This window comes from Chrysemys picta, chromosome 10 (assembly GCF_011386835.1).
Source record: "Chrysemys picta bellii isolate R12L10 chromosome 10, ASM1138683v2, whole genome shotgun sequence".
NCBI lineage: Eukaryota > Metazoa > Chordata > Testudines > Emydidae > Chrysemys > Chrysemys picta.
In genome coordinates, this window is record NC_088800.1 from 23600256 (window position 1) to 23621886 (window position 21631).

Below are 21631 nucleotides of genomic sequence, written 5' to 3' on the forward strand. Positions count from 1 at the left end.
GGCACGCAATCGATGTTCTGGGATCGGTTTATCGCGTCTGGTTAAGACGCGATAAATCGATCCCGGAAGTGCCCACAATCGGCGCCGGTACTCCAGCTCTCCGAGAGGAGTACGCGGCGTCGACGGGGGGAGACTTCCGGCCGCGTCTGGACCCCGGTAAGTCCGGACTAAGGTACTTCGAATTCAGCTACGTTATTAACGTAGCTGAATTTGCGTACCTTAGTCCGAAGTCCGGACTAAGTGGGGACCAGCCCTAAGTTCTATTTTCAAAATGACTTAGGGCTGGTCCCCACTTAGTCCGGACTTCGGACTAAGGTACGCAAATTCAGCTACGTTAATAACGTAGCTGAATTCGAAGTACCTTAGTCCGGACTTACCGGGGTCCAGACGCGGCCGGAAGTCTCCCCCCGTCGACGCCGCGTACTCCTCTCGGAGAGCTGGAGTACCGGCGCCGTTTGTGGGCACTTCCGGGATCGATCCGGGATCGATTTATCGCGTCTTAACCAGACGCGATAAACCGATCCCAGAACATCGATTGCGTGCCTCCGGACCAGCCGGTAAGTGAAGACTAGGCCTTAGGCACTTAGGAACAAGTCCCACTGATTTTTAATGAGACTTCAACTCCTAGGTCATTTCTGAACATGGGACGTAGCTGTTTTTGAAAATTTTACCCTTAGTTCTAAAGCGAAAAACTGCTAGTTTCATGTATGTATTCCATTCTGAGTGTCACTTCCAGTTTTCACATAGTATATGAGTGAGCTTACAGTTACCTCAGTAGCATCATTAAAACCTGTTGTGACCTCGACATGTTGAAGTAACATAGAATTAAAGTTGTAGGCACGGAAAGAAAAAGAATACTGTAGGTATAATGTAGAGGGAATGCAAGGAAAAGGCTTTAAATAGGTTGTCAATCTGTGTCTGGTCCTTTATATTGTTGTTTGGTAGCCCAGTCTTCAACCACTAGACTACTGCACCACAGGTAATAAATGAGAAATTTCGAGGGCTATTGAACCCTGTAAATTTTCACAGTGGATCAGCACAAAGTTATTTAGCACAGGTGTTTCGGTAATTGCGTTACATTGGGAAAAATCCACCGCACACATTTGGCTTCAGACTCATCTGTGTAGCGTTAGTGCAATGGCTCTCATAGAAACATGTAGAAATACCCATTTAATTTATTTCAAGCTTCCAAACTGGCAATGATAGAAGGCAGGACGGGGATGCGGTGGGGGAAGAGGCAGGGGAAGTTGCTCATGTAAATTCAAAACCAGACTCACTGCAGGGGAAGCCAAAATAGGAAATCTAGAAGATCCTGTATTATTCAATGAAGACAATTTTTAATGTATATACATAATTTGAATTTCTCTCCTTTTCCCCCTGCAATTTGTTACTTGGCACATGAAGAACACAAGCATAGAAAATAGCAGCTGGTGCCTTTTTTAGCCTTATTACTTATTATTAATTATTCTTTTATTGCAGTGCGCCTCCAGTCAAGAATCAGAGCCCCATTGTGCTTGGCACTGAGCACAAAAATATGCTCCAGAGAGCTAAATCTAAATAAACATTAGCACTTAATTTCACCTCTTTCCCTCCAAAGATTACATATCAACACTATGTGGCTGTTTTGTTACACAGTATCTCTGGATTCCCCCTAAATACCTAGGTATTTGCATGTGAAGTCATGGGAAATGTTTGCAAACCTTTTGATAAATCTGGCCCCCTGAATGAGCCCCTTGATTTTTGACCCCCCAAAATCATAGTTTCATCTGCATGGACAGAAACCTGGCAAATTTTGGCAGTTTCAACTGCATGTAGTTTCTGGGATTATGAAACAGGTAGCTGAACTCCTGCTGTTTGCTCTGCTTGCTTGGTACTTCCTGGTTTGCAATCTTTCAGCAGTATTGCTAGATAATATTTGTAGCCCTTCTCTACTCCAGAGAATCTAAAATTTTGCTGAAAGCCAAGAACTTTATCTTTCTGGGCATAAAAGAGGGGATAGTGGGCTAGGTTGTCTCCCACCCCCCAAAAATACCCAAATGTCAAGAAGTCTCCTCAAAAAAGTCTTCCTGGCCACATGACACAGCCCATACTCTTCAGACCTATCACTACTTGGAATGATATTTGGGGTTATTACAGTAGTTGGGGAACTACTTTAACGACCTCTCTGGATTTAACTAGATCCCACTACTGATTAATACCAGTTCATTCTGTGGAAAGCTAGCCTTCTACAGAAGGTAGTTGCGATGTATTTAGCAACATTTTTCAAATATACATTGTTTCAAAAAATCGTAAGTTGTCATACAGTGCATGTTTATTTGGATCTGGTTTAGACAAAGTTCAGGCAACTGACCTCCAAATGAATTCTCATGAAAACAATGATCTTTGCTGATTATGAGCATCTTTGTAAGCTCTTTTGAGTAGCTCTTACATAGGACAGTATGGGCCAACGGAGAGGGCAATTTGCTAGGAGTTAGGTGACCAAAAATCTATCCCAGGGCCTGCCACAATTCATAGTGTTTTCCCATCTATAGAATAGGAATAATGATGCAATTTTTGTGACACACGGAACATTATTATTATTATACTTTTTACACTTCCTCACTTCATACATTTACCAATGAAATAATGTTTTAAATCTGAATTGGGACAAAGGGTTAAAATGAATTTAAAGAGCTCAATGGTCATGAAAATGGCCCTGTTCATTAAAGCCTTTTTGAAGACTTTTGTAATAGTTAAAACCAGAGTGGATCAACTAATAAGATGTGATTTGGGAATATTTTTGTGAATAAATAAAGGGAGTTTGCTCAGAAGTAATTGTGAAGTCGTTAACTGTGTGTTTTGACATCTCCTTCCATGTTTCTTGAAATGCTTACGTAACTCCCAGGATTCTAAATTAAGCACAAAGAATTATTCACTAATCATCAACATTCTATTTAAAAAGTTTATCATCCAATCAGAGAACAGAAATAATACAGTGTGATTTATGTGACCAAAGAGCTTCAGAGTAGGCCCTATTTGTGATGCATTGTCAATGAAGACAGTAATTGATTTCAGTGGGCTTTGGGTTAGACCCATAATGACTAAGGATAGGTGTCCAGGAACAAACCATGGCTGAAATTTATTTACATAAACCATTAAGCAAATACTTAGGAATAATGAACACATTCACAAGAAATCAGGTCAGTTCAGAAAGTGTTTCCAGACAGAAAAAAGGGCTAAACTTGTTGCATAATTTATTCCGTTAGAACAATGATCTTTATTGAGCTGGTGACGAGACAGATTGTCTTTGCAACTGATCCATGATTATTAGGAGTTCCTTCAGCATCTCTGTAAATAGCTGGCTTTTGGCTTGTTTGTGCAGCTTCTATTCAATTGTTGTGCATTTGATTCAATTTACCATTTACAGCCATTACTGTGTGTCATGAACCTTCTTAATGTGAAATGTGAGAATCTTCCCTTAAAGAGGTAGGCCCAAATGTGCCCCTGTACTGTCAAGTGAATTGGAGAGCAAACATGCAATAATGCCAGTTGCCAGGGCCGGCTCCAGGTTTTGGCCGCCCCAAGCAGCCAAACAAAAAACAAACAAACAAAAAAAATCCGCGATCGCAATCTGTGGCAGCAATTCGGCGGGAGGTCCTTCGCTCTGAGCAGGAGTGAGGGACCGTCTGCCGAATTGCTGCCGAACAGCTGGACGTGCCGCCCCTCTCCAAAGTGGCTGCCCCAAGCTCCTGCTTGGTAAGCTGGTGCCTGGAGCCGGCCCTGCCAGTTGCATACGCTGCCAACCAGCATGTTGGGGAGTGTGCCTATGTGGCATGCTCCCCTCTGCAAACAGTATGCAGCTAGGGCTCTGCAGAGGTGGAGGGGAGAGAGGGGAGGCTAGGGAACACCCGAACAACTCTGATTTTCTACTAATAATCGCTACTTGGAGCATCAACTTCTGCTCCATATGCCCTATGAGAGAGGGCCTAGAGCAGAGGCACCAATGGTTGCATAGTCACCGAGCCAGCTGTGTTGCCAATAGGGAGAGGTACCTGAACAGGAGCACATGTAACTCCACTGATTTCATTGAAATTACTCCTGATTTACACCAGTATCAGTGAGAAGAAACAGGCTCTCTAAGCATCTGATCTCAAGCCCAATTAAATTACTGTGAGGCTTTCCCATAAGAAGTGTGTTTCTTACAATTCAAATGTCCTGATTTTGGGCACTGCTAATAATATAGATTTTTATTTCACTGCTTCTCATGTGACCGGTCCCTGATATACAGCAATATCAGCAATAGCCAATCTGTCGACAAAATTTCCAAGCTTGATTAATACCGTTTGTCACACTGCGAGTCCACCTGGTTAGAATACAATGCAGTTATTCTGGCTTTGGATCTCAAGAACAAAATCCTTCAGGTTAAATTGAAGCCACTGTAAACAGGCTATGAAAGTTTAATGAAATTCAAATCTCTGAATGAGTCCTCTTTGCTGTAGTGGTTAAGAATGGTCCTGTACAGCTTTTGTAAAGAATGCACAGGGTTAATGACTAAAGAATGGAGTTCTTGTAATCAATATAGTCCTCTGGCTCTATTGATTGGAATCGCCTGCTTATTTTGCAGCTAAGATTTTTTAGCCCATTCAGAACAAAGACACCCTAGGGGACCATTAAGTAAACAGGCATTTAAGACTTTTTCGTTACTAAGAAAGTAGTTAATTATTATTAGTGCCTAAAAGTCTCAATTTAGACAGAACATCCCAATGAACATAATATCTAAGTAGTTTTCTGTATGTTTTCTGTGAATGGATGCTAATTTGAGACCACTCGGAAGTACACACTTCTTGTACTGGGCAAGATCCTGAAAGGTATGGAGCAGGAAATTGGAGCTGATGGCACAGAGCATCTCTCAGGAGGACCTCGGCATCTAGCAGGATCAGATCTGTGGGCGGGGTTCAGTGTTTGTAGGGTGATGTTTACTACATAACGTGACACTACTAAGGAATCCTCATTGATCATTCATTGAAAATTGACATTTGGAGTTTGAGGAAGATTAATAGATCTTTAGAAGTGAACTGAGATCTAAAAAAGCTCTCTCCCCCCACCCAGTGGAAATACTTCACTAACTTTTCATTTTACCATCCATGTAAAGAAAAAATAGCCTGCTAGAAAAAATGTCATGTGCCTAATTTTCAAATGGAGCCTCAGCTGCACACATTAGAGGCACAGATGCTGTGGTGAAGAGCACAGCATCCACGACTGAAGCAATATACTGAGAGAATTGAGATTCCACTAGCTTGCAGCTATGCTTCCATAGAGTTTTGTGGCACTGATGGCTGCAAGGCCATTTGAAAGATTCTAATACCTACAAGTATCAGTGTTAGTACACACTTCAATAGCAGTGTCTATACCGAAATTTGGGCTCTCAAAAGACGGGCCTAATTCACACATTGATTTGGAATATGAATCAGAATCTCAATCAGGTCACTGAAACTGGCTTCTCTGTCCCACAAAAAATGTTGTTTGTCCAATGGTTCTGGTTCTTTCCCTCCTGCAGATCTCACTTCCAAATTCAGTTACACATTTTGGATTAAGGATACGCAGAACTGAAGATGGGGTCCTTTGTTTACATGCTTTCATCTATAAAACGTTCCCTTTTTGGACAATGACGCCAGCATCCCTTTCACTGATATTCCTGTATTATTATTACTTAGCCCTGCGGTTTTATTTAAAACCAAAGGTATATTTTTTGTTCTATTTGGAGGGGAAAAGAGGTGTGGATAATGACATTTAACTAAGGAGCTGGCTAGTACAAATGAGATACTTTATGATTTGATGCCATTACAGTTTTTCTATTCTTTGCTTTTCCAACATTTCTCGCTTGTTACACTTAAAATTGTGAACCCACTGCATCGGACAATAGAGAAGCCACCTGGGACTACCACTACCAGCACATCTGAGCTCTTTCATCCATCTTAAAAATTAATTAGCATAGCCTGCTGCTGCTATGGGATCTTGTGATAGAAAACCAGATGTGGTACACCACTACACAAGCATTTATTCACCACTGGTGACACTCAGAAAACATCGTATTTCACATATGATCCAATTAATAGGTTTTTCTTTAACAACAAATTCCTACATATTTAGGTTATTAAATACAATTTGGCAATATTTTGTAGTATTTATCACACTTGCATTCCTTGATATCAATTCTGTTTGTAGATTCTCCTCACCTTCCACTTCCTGGGATTTAAATGTTGACTCAGGAATATAATTTGTATAGTGAAATGGCTTTAGCACATTTTGTACAATTGGTTGGATTTTAGTTGTGGGTGATATTATACCTCTATAATGCTAGGTGAAGACACAAGCCTATCTGCATTTCTAAATTTTACATACAAATTCCAATTTCACCTTCATGCCTTAGAACAACGGCTGAAGTATGTTTGCTCAGAATCTCATTGCCTGTTCTGAGTATGCATCTTATTAATTAAGGGCCTGAATCCTGAAGTTCTTACTCAGGCAAACTTCCCACTTAGAGTTCATTTCCTGAGTACAGGTCCTGGATTTCTCAGTATAAAAAATACCAATAGGCAAACCTCAAAGGGTATAGTATGGATAAATATCTGAACGTGTCCAATATCTGAGAGGCACCAATCCTGGTCATGGCTATGGTTTCTTTGTGCTGCTCAGGTGGAGCAAAAGAGCAGCAAACCTGGTTTAAACTAGCTAGCAAAGGATTTCCCCAGCATAGGAGAAGTGGCTAGGGAGAGGGCATGTCTGGAGACCTGCTGTACTTTGCTGATCCCAAGCTGGTGAAATGGCCCCTAGAAGGTCATTGCAGGTGCTACAACTTACAGCAGCCCAGAAGCAGGTCTACATTTTGTAAAGTGCTGAACTGGTCTGTTGCTGGTGTCAGGATCAAGAAGCGAAAAAGGTGTCTTCAAGTCTCCTTTGCCACATATTCTCACTTAAAGCTGAACTTGACTTGGCCACAGATGAGGATAGAGCCCAGAGAACTGAAAGAAGAGGGAGAAGGATGTGAAAGAGCTTCCCAAAGCTTTCTGAGCCTCAAAACAGAATCAGTTTGGGGATACAGGCTATGGCTTCGGTAAGCTCTGAGCTTGCCTTATCCCTTGTCCCAGTGTGGAAAGTCTTTTTTAAATTATACAATGAAAGTAACACATTGTGCATTACTAGGAATGGTACCATTGAAAGAATATACGTAGAATGATCAAGTCTTTTCTTAATGGATATGTGATCATATAAAACAAAGAGAATAACGGAAGGTCCAAGTTTGGCACATAAATGCAAAGCTGCCAAGGGTCCACAACAAATTACATTAATTGATTTCTAAAATTTGCTAAGTTTTAACATAGTAGAATCCAAAGAACATGCTCTTTTCTGCAGATTTTATCCTTACTCGTTGCTGGTCTTTATTACAGGGGACCAGTACTACCTCAAACCCATTTTTTATGACATATCCCTAAGTTATGCAGGATTTCATTGATAGGAGGATTCCAGTTATGTGCTGTTTTAAATTAAATGTTTAAAGTGAAAATTTGCCCCAGGGATCCAGTTGATGTTAGTGGCAGCCCTGCACATAATAATATCAAGGGCAAAATTTGATGTATAATATGGACCCATGACACATATTAAGAGTAAGGGTAAGGAAGAGTCCTGTAATCACAAACTTTATATACACTTTTGGAAGAAGTTGAAAATTTAAAGAAAGTTTTTCTCGGGCAAGAAAAGACTGATGTCCTTCATGTCTGGCCAGGCTAAGTAGTGTGCACAGAACTCCCATGTTATGACTGAGCAATCTGTTTTAAACAAACACCACCAGGTCGTTATAAACAAACCAGAAAGCAGAAGGTAAAGCATGGAAGTTCCATCTGTCATATCTGACTGTCTGCTACACTTTTCATGATGTGAATTTTGGGTTACTAAATTGGTCCTCTGTCTTTTGTTGCACAAATGATGCGTACCTGGAAGTGTACTAGAAGAGACCCCTAGTATCACAGAAAGTAGAAGTAAATGTTCAGACTATCCATCTAACTGTGGCTGATGTAAGGAATGGACCAGGGACACAAGAAAGCTTTATGTCCAAGATTCCCATGGATGAAGTAATAAACAGATGTCTGCTCTATACTAAGACTTTAGTGGCATTACCTGAACATGTTCTGACATAGGAGAAAGTTACAGGCAATAGGTGAATGGTATATAGAGTTGGGGAATAGAGTGTTGTGGCAGTATATAATGACTAAGAAGCATCCCATTGGCCATGAAGAATGAGGAAGTTTTCATTTCTGCCTTGTAAATTTTATTTAGCCTTTAGAGTAGAAGGATAGGAGTCAGGAGACCTGGGTTCTATTCCTGGCTCCGCCAGTAATTCACTGTATGACCTTGGACTAGCTGCTTAAACTCTCTGTGCTTCAGTTCCTCAATCTGTAACATGGTGATAATAATAGTCAGCCACCTTTACAAAGTCCTTGGACATCCTCAGATGGGAAGTGCAAATTATTATTAAGATGCGAGGCGAGGTATATATTATTTATAACAAATCTAAATGTCCAACGGATGTGCACAATATTTTCAATTTCCAATATTATCCTGGTTTATAGGAATTATACAGCAATCATGTTATACCTTTGTATTCATGGTAATGCAGCATACTTACTAGAGAGACACATAAGTGATCAAATTTCTGATCTATGACCTGATTCCTTTTGCATCAGCAGCTTACAAAACCTAACAAATAACATTTTACATAGGCTTGTATTCTATCCTCAATTTTATCTGATTATTTTTTTAGTGGAGTGATTTAAGAATCAAAGTTACAGCTAAGAAAATGGAAAATTCATTTTCAAAACAATGTGGAGTTTCACTAGCATTTTAGAGTAGAACATTTCTCTGATGGTCTTTGATTCAATCCAGGCTGAACGAAAGACATTTCATCACCACCGAATGCATTTCTTTATTTGCCTTGGATCTATGATTCTGTCAGTATTGAGAGAAAAGAAAAATCAATGCTGCACTATAAACCTCGGGCAGCCTCTGGCCAACGTGGTCAGCATGGTGTGAGCAAAGGAAATGGCAGGGGAAAAAAATTGACCGCTCAGCAATTGTGTAGCACAGTAACGGACGCAGCTCTGGGCTAATAACAGCTTGCAATTACACATGGAAAGCCAAAGCTTGTAGGGCATTCAGTACGAAGGGGATGTAATACAATTTATTGAACCACTGGTTAGAGTTCTGCAGCTTCTCAATAAAAAAAAAAAAAAGAACGGTGGACCTGTACTGCTTAAAAGACAGACTTATATGGTGCTAGCAGGTGAAGGAGACTTGGAGAAAGCAGAAAGTCCTTCCTTTTTTATGTCTTGAGTAGTCTGCAAGTGGGAGAATGCAGCCTATTTATGCTTTCTAAAAATACACCAGGATCTCTTAAGGGGAAAGCCAGTTTTGGTGCTGTCAATATCTAAGGCTCCATTTTTAAATCTCTGCGCTCATACACTCAGTACAGAAGTGCAGACAAATAGACCAGTGTACTGTATTCTAGTGCTGTTCTGTTTACAGATTCTAGTTCTGGTCCATATGTTACAGACACTCTCACATGCATTTACAGTATATTTAAGTGTTTCATACCTTGTCATAATCTTAATTTAAAAGAGCCCTTTTGAACTATGTTTTAAAGCGTAATAAGTAACATTAATGAAAATGTAAAAAGAAATGAAAGGAACAGAATTGATGGCAATCAATGCACTCCCATCCAATTTTAAGGTGGAAAAGGACTTCCAAGACTGCCATTTCCCCCTCTCTTTTGGTTTTCACCGTGTTAAAGTTTGTCATTTACTGAACTCATTACTAGCTGAAGCGATGTGCTGTAAAATAGAGCCTTTCACCTCAGGGTGTAAAGAGATTTCATCAGGCCCCCTTCTCTCTTTTATAAGCTATTGTGTGGAGGAACCTAATGTCTTGAAGACACTCACAGTTCTACCTGCCCGTCTGCAGGGCAAGAACTGTTGCATAGGCTTTCACAGAAAAAGGAACAAACAGCCTCTGAAACATTTGCAAGAATCAGTCATGCTTCACGGCCTCTTTTTAACATATAAAAGAAAGTAGCAATATTTGAAGTTCTTACATTGGGTATTGTAGTCAGGTTGAGATTAGAAGACAGAAGGTCATTGAAATTGCCACGCAGCTTTATGATTCCTCAAACCCAAAATATCATAGTCTAGAAAACATACATTAGTGAAGTTGTGGGGTGAAACTTATTTGACTATTGAGCATGGCAAAAAGTACATAATACAGAAGAAAATATGAAGTTAAAATTTAGAAACCCTGAAATGCAAGGAAATGACATCCAATAACTGTTCATGCACAGACAAAAATGAAAGTTGTAACTAACCGCTAGTTCTTAATAATGATCAAAGGACAATATATTTTCTGGTTTCAAAGCATTATGGGGGTGCTGGCCATGACTCCACAGTTAAGGTTGAATTGAATTTTGCATTTAGAGCAGGCATTAGCCCTCTCTGTTGGATGTAAATGATTATAGAGTAGACTCAGTAAATATAATAAACGGTATCCAGGTAGCAATATAATTTTTTTTATTCTGTAGGGGCTTGATCCTGCTCCACTAACGTCAATGGGAGTTTTGTCATTGAATTGCATAGGAGTGGGACCAGCTCCTACTGCAGTAAGTGGGAAGGAGGTTCCCACCCTTTATTGATCCTGCTGCTTGCAGGGGGAACATACAGAATACGCCATTGACCAATAATAGAAAGTCCTGCAGCTATCAAAAGAAAATGGAGGAAGGAATCAATTATTCTAGTGGGAACCTCATTATCAACACCCAGAAGGGGTGTGTGCATGGTTAGCTGTATGAGAAAACCCCAACTCATATTAGCTGGCATTGTGACCCTTCACCCCAAGCATTTGTATAAATGCACCATCACATTGCATATGTTTGAAAGAGCCTGCAGCAGAATTTCAGCACCAACAGCCATTCTGATAAATTTGCCCCATTTTACATCATTTGTGCTGAATCAAGTAAATCAGGGCAGTAGCAGATACTGACTATTTAGAAGGTTGCGCCACGGAGACAATTTAAAATTATTTTTCCAACCTTTCCCCAAAATTTAGAGTAAAGTTCAACAGGAATTTTAATCTTCAGTTTCTCTGATATTTTTAATGTGGAGGATCCTGACCTTTTAAAATTATTATGCTGATTTTAGATAATAGGCACCTATCGTTAGTCATGTTATCAGATATATTATATAAGAGAGATGATAGCATGACAAATGTCTGATCATTAAAATACTATTGTCCTGTAAGACTGTATGCGTTTGAAAATATCGAAATAGTGGTGTGTTTGTGTTACTATAATGGTATCCTTAATTGATCGAAGAACTATACTGGACCATTCTGAAGAAATTGGGTAAATATAGCAAGACCACAAAGGTCCCAGTCTTTATACAAAGCACATAGATCCAAATCAACATAACTACTTGCTAAATACACCGGTGAAGATCTGGCCCAGAGGTTTTTTCAATAAAATCCTGCTTTTAAATAATAATTAACTAATATTTTGACCATTTAAAGTTTTGTACCATAACCTATTTTCTCAGTACAATGTATGGCCCTGATCCTACAATTTATGGCCCTGTTCAACGAGGCTTGACTCGTATGCATGTGAAGAGGCTAAGGGGCTCTGGATGGGTGCCAGGTTTCACCAGAACAGAGAGGCTTGCGGGGTCAGGGCCCTAAGAGAACAATGAAAGAATGTCAGGATTAGCACATAGAATTTAATGTGTCTTTCCTCAATACCTACTGATAGAATCCCCTCTAACAGATATTTCCCCGGGGAAGAAGAAATATTGCAATTACCACTGTTACACAATTAGGGAAACCACTATTGTCCCTAAATTAAGTCAGATCCCTGCACCTTATAGGATACTGCGCAAGAGATAATAGAATTGTATGTTCTGTTCTTGGGCTCAGTGAACGGTGTTACAGTGGCACAGTGTTCTGTGTGGAAGCAAACACTGACGTGGGGATGGGACTGGTGCAAGGCATCTCTAGTTAGCATAACAATATTTACAAGACTGGCAGAAGAAGGGACTCTCTCTCCCATGACTTTTTCTTTTTTAAGCACAAGGATTGGGGTAGGGAGGGGGGAGGTGAATGCTGACCAACTGCAATGTCACCTGTGGAGAGCCATTAGCCTGCTCAGCATCTAGCCCCTATTTCTACATGCTGAATCAAATTAATCTAACAAAAACAGATGACCTGTGAGCTCTGTCTGCCTTACAGCAAAGTCAAATAAGAGCGAGAGGCAGAGATGAAGAGGAGAGACAAGCAGAGAAAAACAATAACACATGCTTCCTGCAGTCCCTTGTGGTGGCCTAGTACAGAGCCCAATTGTCTATTGCCACATCCAAGCACCTTGCCCACTCTTTTTCTCTTGAGCTGGACTAACCAATTCCTTTTCCACCTTGGTCTCTCTTGACCACCCCCACCTACACACACACACACAGCTGCTGACCTAGAGGTGTTAGCACTCCACAGCTGCCGTTCTTCTCACATTAATCTATAGGAATCAATGGACATTTCATTAGAGTAATCAAGTGTGGATGCATCCTGCATTTATATTCTGTTTCTCCCCCTTCTCCAACTGCTTTCACAGGCTAATTGGTCCTACAGCAAAGACTACATGGATATTTTTCCCTACAGAGGAGTGTCAAGTGCAGTTTTTTACTGCTGGTTGAAATACCTATCAATATAGTGTTCGTATAAAAGCCTTCGCCCATCAGGGCTGCATAGCTGATGATAATACATTATGCACTCTCTGTTCTAATGCATCCTACTTCCTCTTTTACACCTTTATCCCATACAATGGCATCATTTATGTTTGTCTCATTCCATGAATTAACCATTTCCGTCCCTCCCGGCGTTTCAAAAATCATTGTCAGAGTTAATACTTGTCTTTCAGTTTTCTATAAATCCAGGCAATCTCCTTGCTTAAAAGAATTATGCTATAGGAATAAAGCAGGTTGCATTCTTAATCAAGTCTCCTTCTGTCAACATTTGCTACCCCATGATTTCTTTTGCTGTTGTGGTGCCCATAGCTGACCTGGTGCTCAAGCATGGAAAATGCATTCTTTTCAGCATCCTGTGTCGACCGAGCAAGCTTTCTTGTTTTCACACCATCAAGAGGCAAAGTAAAATGTAGTTCTGGTTAGAGGCTGATGGGAAAGGTCAAATGGATAAGAGAACTGCTGCTGCTCCTAAAATGTGTGTATGATGGGAGGCAGGCGATTGGAATGGTTTAGAGTAGCGCAGTTCAGATCATCATTAGAAATGGATGAGGAAGGCTGATATTCACTTAGAGAAAAAGTTTTGGTGAAGAAAATGAAATTTCCCACCAAAATTATGGAATTTCACATTGTGGGCTAGATGTGAAACCTGGAAAAAAATCTTCAAAGGGGGCTGGGCTCCCTGTAACTTATTTTACAAACTAACGAGGGTTTTGAAAGTATCTGGGGGGAAGGAGCTGGGTGAACGAATGCAGAAGCCTGAGAGAACACTATTTCCTGTGTACTACCTCTGAAGTATAGCTCTGGGCTGGGGGCAAGATGGAGCTTCAGTATCCCAGCAGGAGGTTGCAGACAGTATTCTCTCTCTCTGGGATGTCCGTAGGTTCTGGGATCCTAAGGTTCTCTCCCTGTGCAGTATAACTGGGGAGGTGGCAAGAGGAAAAACATAAACATGTGAAATATAAGAGGCCTGGAAGAAGTCATTTGGAGCCAACATCTACTCCCCTTTCTCAAGAGGAGTAACCTTATTGTACAAGCAGTGCCATGCAATGAGGGTGGCAGAATCAGGTTCACAGTGAGAAGCAAACTACTTTTATGGACAAGAAACTGACGAAGAGGAGAAATAAATGGTCAATTTGAAGCATGGCTAAGTGTTAACAGGGGGGTTCCCTAAGGCTCCTTGCTAGGACAGGTTTTGTGTAATATACTTATTAATGATGTGGGAAAAGGGGTGAATAATGAGGTGGCCAAATATGGATGTGACACAAAATTATTTCAGAAAATCAACACTAGAGAAGGCTGAAGAATTTCAGAGGGACCTACCCAAGCTAGGTGAATGCGCAGCAGATGAATTCAGTGTTGACAAATGAAAGATCATGCCTATTGGAAGGAGTAATTTGAACTCATGCACCTTTCTAGATTTTAAGTCAATTATAACCATGGAGAGAAATAACAGAAATTTTATGTTCAGTCCTAGTCACCCATCTTAAAAAAAGATATGGAAGAAATTCTTTGAAGGGCTCCAGAGACATATAGAGAAACTGATTAGAGGCAGAAGAGAGACCAAAAAGATTAGAACTATTAAATTTAGTGAGTAGACAAATAGGAGGAGGCATAACGGAGGTATATGAAATAATGAATGTTACGGAAAAGGCAAATTACTGGACCCTCCTCTTTACCCTCTTACTTAGTACAAGAATATTTCAAGTGCTTAAAACTAATTTACACTTTGCATAACTAACCTGTGGAACTCATTGCAAGACAATATCAATATGTCTAAGAGTTCAGAAAAAGCAAGGCAGCACCCTGTACTAAGGACTGTGTCCTAGGGATACTGTCTGGCACCTTGATATTTTTAAAGTGCTAATTGAATTTTAGTATTTTGAGATTTAAGATTGCAATTTCAACAGCACGTTCACTTTCACATACTGACCAATGTTTTTGTTGCAGTCTGATACTGTCTCTGGTCTAGAATCTACTGGTTATTGCCAGATCCAAGTAATTTGGCCAGCACATCAGCAGAGTGCTTCTAGGAAACAGAAAAAAGTGTATTTTGATTAAGGTACATGTGTCATTTCTTTCCTTTTATGCATTAACAGTTGTACTCTCCTTTATCCTTCTCTCTTCATGCCATCAAGGAACATGAAAGAAGCATGAAAAATTCTGTGCTGCAGAAACAGATTTTTGTGCTAGGGTGAATGGAAGTGGAACATTTTCTAAGACAAAAAACAGCATTTTATTTTAATGGATGTGATGATTGCCCAACTGACAGCCCTAGAAATTAGAGCACTCTTTATCCCAGAAGGGGTAGACTAGAGACAGCAGCGATGCAAAGGCTCTCTATGTTTGCGCTGCCAATATGCATAATGCTTGGCCTGGAGGAACCATTTGCAGGACTGAGAAGGTAGTTCAATAGCCATGATGTATTCAGTCTTAAACTCTTCTTAAACTCTAGCCTAGGAACTAGACTGAGATCGACAACTTATTTCATATATGCCACCAAGCAGCTCTCTGTTGGTAATAAAGTGTAGATGAAAGGGGAGCTGAATTCAAATCCGTGACTTGCGGTATAGATGAAATGTTCTGCATACCATTAGCAATCTCCCAAATTATCTCAGTGCCTGCAAAAATCTACCCTTTTCCATAGCAACACCCTTCCTTCCCAACTTGAGAAAGCTTCTGAGCATTGCATGGTTTGGACATGAAGCCACAAAAATGTCCCTTCTTTGCTCTTTGAGAGCTATCAAAAAAACCCAACAAACCATCCACATAATGGGCCAGTTTCTCAGATGGTGTAAATTGGCACAAATCCATTGACAGTAATTGAGCTATGTCAATTTACATCAGCTGAGAATCAGGCCCAAAATGTTCATCTCTTCATTGATAGCACAAAATTTTTGGAGAACACTCAGAACATGTTGCAATGACATGAATTTCAAATTTTGATTTCTTCCAACTTCTCCATGTCACACAAAACATCCAGTTTTGCTTAGCAAATAGCCAGGTATTCATTTAAAACAAATGCCAGCTTTTATGCTTATGTCTGAATTCATGAAACTGCAATGAGGGAAAGTGAATCTGTTGAAGGGGACTGACCCCCCAAATGCTCAAGAACAGGTTTTATACAGCAAAGACTAACAAGAGTGTTTGCATTTGCTTCTGCTGCCAGAATTCTTTCCCAAGGGAGCACTGCATAATGCAACATAAACTGTGTGAAAAGTTTGATGCAAAGGATGAAATGGAGCTTTTGACGGTTTTACGAAAAGATGAGCCCTGCCCCAACATCCCACTACACATTTTTCATCCTAAGTGAAAATTAAACTTGTGCAGTTGTGCTTTTCAGAGGAAAGGGCTGCTAAAGGTCAGAGGGTAAACCATACTTGCTGCAAATACACATTTTTGCAAGCTGAATCTTAATCATGTGGCTAGCAGCCCTCACACTGAAACAAACAAGGAGAGCTCGGAAAGAGGAGTAGCTCCTGGTAGACGATGAGGAAGTCAAAAGAAATACTAAACAAATTCACCTCAGAATTGATCCATTTGCTCTTTTTTTCTTCATCCTAGTTCAGACCAACTTTCCCCCCATTTTAGAAAGAGAATCAGTTTCAGAGTTGAAGGGAGTGAGACTGAGAGAAGGAAAAAAATTAATAGTAATGTGCAGAGGGGACAACTGCTCACAGGAGTGTTAAAGGCCCTCAAAACTCCTGTTACAAAAGATGGATCCATCAGAAACCGGCTCTGTGAGCATTGCATGGTTTGGACATGAAGCCACAAATTGTTCTGGATTCGGATGCATGAATCTTAGCAACCTTACAATGGATCTGGGCTGAATTTCCAGTGTAGAAAAAAAGCAGAAATTAATTGACTTGTGTGACAATTTGCGTTCTTCCTAATAGAAGCTTAGCACACTGTTCTCACTGGACTAGACTGTCCCCTTGTCTTACTTGGCTGAATGGAGGAGTAAGGCCCCCATCTCACCTTCCTTGCTCAGCCTACCTGGCTCCCGGCTCTGGGCTTAGTGTAGAATTCAGCCCTTGTGTCCTGAAGGGAGGGGTGAAGAGTAGATGGAGCTTTGGTTCCCCGTCTCTCCCAAGGTGTGAGAGGAGGAGTAAATTGCAGTTGTGCTAAGCCTATAGTAACTTCTATGCCCGCACGTGCAGCTGCTTCTTGGGGTGATATAGCTGCACAGAACTGCAGCTCAGGGCTCAACCTGCAGCTTAGTGTAGCCTGCCCTCTCTTTGAAGTAAACAGTGTGACTCTGCCAGCAGGTAGGGGATCTTGGGGGACAACTACTGCACTGCTGGGGTGCAAAATAAACTTTATAAGAAGATGCAAAAACAGGGAAAATTCAATAGTGAGGGGTACGGGGTTTGTTAAGGTAGACAATTGGGGAGGGGTTTCTTTTAGTAAATAAGATGGGGGGTTTCAATAGTGGGGTACAATACAGTGGGGTACAATACAGTTGGTAACCAATTAACACTGAAGTATAAATGTAACAGGTAGCTAACAGTTTGTATGTAAAGGGTGTGTCACAGCAGCATATAACCAACTAACAGTTATGGGTAAAATGTGTTAAATAACCAACAACTCTAGGTAAACATATGTCACAGTGGTGTAAATGTAAAATGTGAGGTGTGTTAGAGAGAAAAAGGGTAACCAATGGGGTTTTATGCTAGACTTCAGTAATACAATTGAGGTTTGGCAGCAGCAGGAGCGGGGTGAACACGTGGAGGCAGTGGTAGAGGAGTGAGGTTGGGGGATGGGGGAAGAGGAGCATGTGGTGGAGCAGAGACCAAAGGCAGAGGCGCTGCGGAGGGAGATTTAAACTCAGGGAGACACAGACAGCAGACAGGCTGCAAGTTTAAACAGCAGAGAGACTGCAACGAGTGACTGGGGAGCTCAGGGGGAGACACGGGCAAGCTTGGGGCGGGGGGGTTAGGGCAGCGGGAAGACAGACTTAACCACAATTATACAGAACACAGTAAAATCTTATCTATGATCTAACTTAACCAAGACTATACAAATTAGCAAGTAACAGAACACAAGGCAACAATTTTTTTAAACCTAACTTACAGAGCACAATACAAACAATTCTTTAAACCTAACTTAACCACAGCTGTGCAAAATGAAATTACAACTTATCTAGACTAAGAACCTGATTCTAATAGGTGCACCTTACACTATGCCGCTTCTTTGATCGGGAGGGGGAGCAGTTCCGGAGGGCAGAGTGGTGTGTGCCCAGGGTACAGCCCCGGGGTGTGTGTGTGTGTGTGTGTGAACTAGTGGTGGCTGCAGCAGTGGGGTGGCTGCAAGCTGGCAGCCCAGGATACAGTCCAGGAAGGCACAGCCTAGCAGCGGCACAGGCTTATTTCCAGCAGCAAAGGCGCTGCGGAGCAAGAAACAGATTATAGATACAGACCAAGGAGTTAGCTTGGGTCTGTCTGCTGGGGAAACAAGGCCAGCAGCTAAGACAGAGGGAGTTTGCAAGAGGGAGTTCTTACCAATCCCCAGGACAGCAGCAAGCACAGAGACAGGAACGGCAGTAGCATCGGAGGATGGAGAGAGGATTCGATTCGCTTACAATAATCAAGAGATCTCCAGGCACAAATTTGTTGTTCGTGAGAGGGGAGTTTAAAAACGGGGGTATGCTCAAAAACAAACGAGAGTGGGGAGAGGGCCCCCCAAAGACCCCTAGCTGATCAGACCAGGTGGCAAAGCAAGGACCTTCTCCGAGGTCTGATCAGAAAATGTCCGGCTTTAAAGGCAAACTCAGGCAGTTTCCCACCAGTACTTTTGATTGGCTCCTCTTGATACAGGGGAGGAGAGAAGGCAGGGAAAGGCTGCAGGTAAGCATAGGCATGCCTGGGCATGTTCTGAGCCACAGGTATGACTCATATGCTTAATTAGTTGGCCACTTCAGGTCTTGCATTTCTGGGCAGCGCCCCCCACACCGAGCCCGGATCTGAACAAAGGAACCAAACAAAGGAGCAAGAAGCCCCCTCCCTATGCAGAGCAATGGCTCCAGTTAGTCTGTACAAGCCATTCCTATGAATAGGGCTGTGACTTTAGTTAGCACAAGGGCTGGGAGGGGCGGCCGCACAGGACAAACAGAAAGGAGAGGGGGAAAAGGAATGCAGCAGAGGGACATCTGTAACAGACACAGTGGTGGGGACTTAAAGAATGGGCTGATGGGATATGCACGGCCAGCTCAGGTGGCTAAACGTGCATGACTAAATCTTTGTTTTAAATATAATTCTATGGGTCAGGACATGACCCATCCCCAGTGCTCATGCAGGGGAGTAACGGGGTATAAAGTGCCCTCTTACTCCCCTGCATCAGCTACATATACTATGGGTAGCTGTGCAGAGGTGGGACCACTCTCCATGGGGCTTCAACATCCTTTTCCCACAACACACTTGGATGGGAAGGGGCAGGGAATGGGTGGAACCCTGGCTCCACGCCCCAGCATGCCTGCCAGCACAGTTGTGCTGGGAGAGGTGGGGTGGTCACGGTGTGTCAGGTACAAAGCTATCACAGGATACTTCCCATCTCGCTCAAGAGCACGGGGGAACTGGGAAGCAGGTGGTGAGTCAATCAGAATCTGCTTCCCAAGCTGCTCATGTGGCAGCACAACAATGTGCTGCCCCTCACCTGGGGCTCATGGCGAAGCCCCAATTAAGCCATGTCTGATTTATAGCAGTACTGTAATAGTTTCTGCAGTGTTTGTTTTTTATTGTTATGTAAAACACCTAGAGGCATTTTCCAGGCCCTATATAAAATCAAAATAAATAATGGATAAAGATAGCTTCAGTTGAATTTTGGATGATTTTTGGACACTACAGCTATTCATATTAAATGTAAACAAGAATAGTGACTCCAAAATATAATAAATAAGATTAAAAGAAAAATCACTCCGCCTGAAAGAATATGTTATCTGGAGCACAAATGCATTTCAGGCATTCTGCAGTATTGAGAGACACAAAGGTACAGAATTATATAAATGCTATGAGTTGCAACATCAAACGTTTTAATTTTTAAATGAAGATAACCATTAAAACTTTTAGAGAGAATCAGCACTTTCTCCATGCCTCCAGATAAACAGAGAATAAATATTCTGGTCTAATTAGCTAAAGAATTAGCTAAATAATCCCTTTTTCACAACAATGACTTTCCCAAAGGCAGTGGGATAGGACAGTCAGAGTGACTGCAGGGAGATGGCTGTTGACCTTCAGGCCAGGGCAACTCTAATTTGCAGAATATGGCAGGTCCCATGAGCCTCTTCTGCACTAGCAGGCTGCCTCTGTCCAGCTGCATCTGCTCCCTGCAGGACCCAAGGACATGGTTAACTAGGCACTTCTGCAAAACAACATACCTTGAAATTATGAATTGGAAAATTAAGCAACACGAGAATGGCTGTCCGTGTGTAGTACTCGCTCATATCAAACCCCGGCAGAAACTGCAGTGTTCCGGCTGTGCCTCTTTAAAGCTCCATTATTTTAAGGGAGGACTATTTTGAAATGTTATCTAAAATTGTGCTAAGTTTTGAGAGCACATCTTGTGTGCTTGTTTTCTGAAGCAATTTTTTGAAGATGCTTTGTTTGAGTGATAAGTGAACAAGTCCTCAGGAGAAAGGAACTATGGTTAAAAACATGGAATTCCTCAGCTGAATAGAGAGCTGGAATTGCAAACCAACTAATGCTCAACATGGGCCTAATTCAGATCTCACTTGCACTAGTTTTGTGTAACTCATTTTATTTCAGTTGCATGATTCTTGGTTTGCAATGGAGAGCTCAAAATCAATTGCCAAATATAGAACCAGAGATTTCCCACTTTGCTCTAGGTACATATGTGCATATCATATGTTCTCAATTTACTGTGTAGGTCTACATTGAACTTTATAATTCAGATTTCTTCAAGGTGACCTACAAAGGATTATTAAAAAAACAGGGCCTGCACGCATTTTTGCTTCTTTTATGAGGTACAAAGAAAAAAATCTGTTTTGTTTTACCTTAGAAATATCAAAACCAAATTCCCACATTTAACCTCAACCAGCTAAAATGTTTTAAAAAATGAATGCTCTTGTCCACACTAAGAATAAAATAATGTTTAACGTCATGCTAATTAACACACATTTTCTAACACAATGCATTTCCTGGTATAGACAAGACCTTAAATGCATCTAGTTATATGGAGAAGGGCATTGATTTGAGTTTTATAATGAAGAATGGAAGATATAGTCTTCTTCTATCTTAAGTAGTCTCATGATCCTTAGAGAGAATAAGGGCACGTCTTCACTACCCGCCGGATTGGCGGGTGGCAATCGATCTATTGGGGATCAACTTATCGCGTCTAGTGAAGACGCGATAAAATCGATCCCTGATCGCTCTGCCGTCGACTCCGGAAATCCACAGAGGCAAGAGGCGGAAGTGGAGTCGACGGCGGAGCGGCAGTGGTCGACTCGCCGTCGACTACGCTATTCACGTAGCTGAAGTTGCGTATCTTAGGTCGATCCCCCCCCCCCCCCCCCCGTAGTGTAGATCTAGTCTAAGACTAGGTGCAAAATGTATGCATATTACAAATAGTTTGCAACAACAAAAAAAAACAAAATACATTTAAAATTACAGGCACTACCAACAAAAAGGAGAAGACACAGAAATCTTTCTTCTTTCACATGTCCTGTTAGCTGAACCAAAATATAAAAAAGTAAATAGGCAACCAAGACAGATTGTAGGGATAGCTTAGATTGTAAACTCTTTATGGATGGGACCGTCTTTTTGTTCTGCATGTGTACAGCACCTGACACAATGGAGTCCTGATCCATAACTACAGCT

The 21631-nt window shown here is 41.4% G+C and overlaps 1 long non-coding RNA gene across 3 annotated transcripts in view; it reads right to left on the reverse strand.

The window, feature by feature from the left end:
• The window catches only part of LOC135973926 (uncharacterized), a 35442-nt gene extending 16695 nt beyond the window's left edge, over positions 1–18747 (reverse strand). For 2 of the 3 annotated variants that reach the window (XR_010591018.1, XR_010591016.1), the window contains exon 1: positions 18302–18747. This is a non-coding gene — a long non-coding RNA (uncharacterized LOC135973926). Of the gene's footprint in view, positions 1–6840; positions 7002–10123; positions 10217–18301 lie in introns of all 3 variants that reach the window. The other variant, XR_010591017.1, reaches the window with a different exon arrangement.
• Between the last annotated feature and the right edge of the window lie 2884 nt (positions 18748–21631).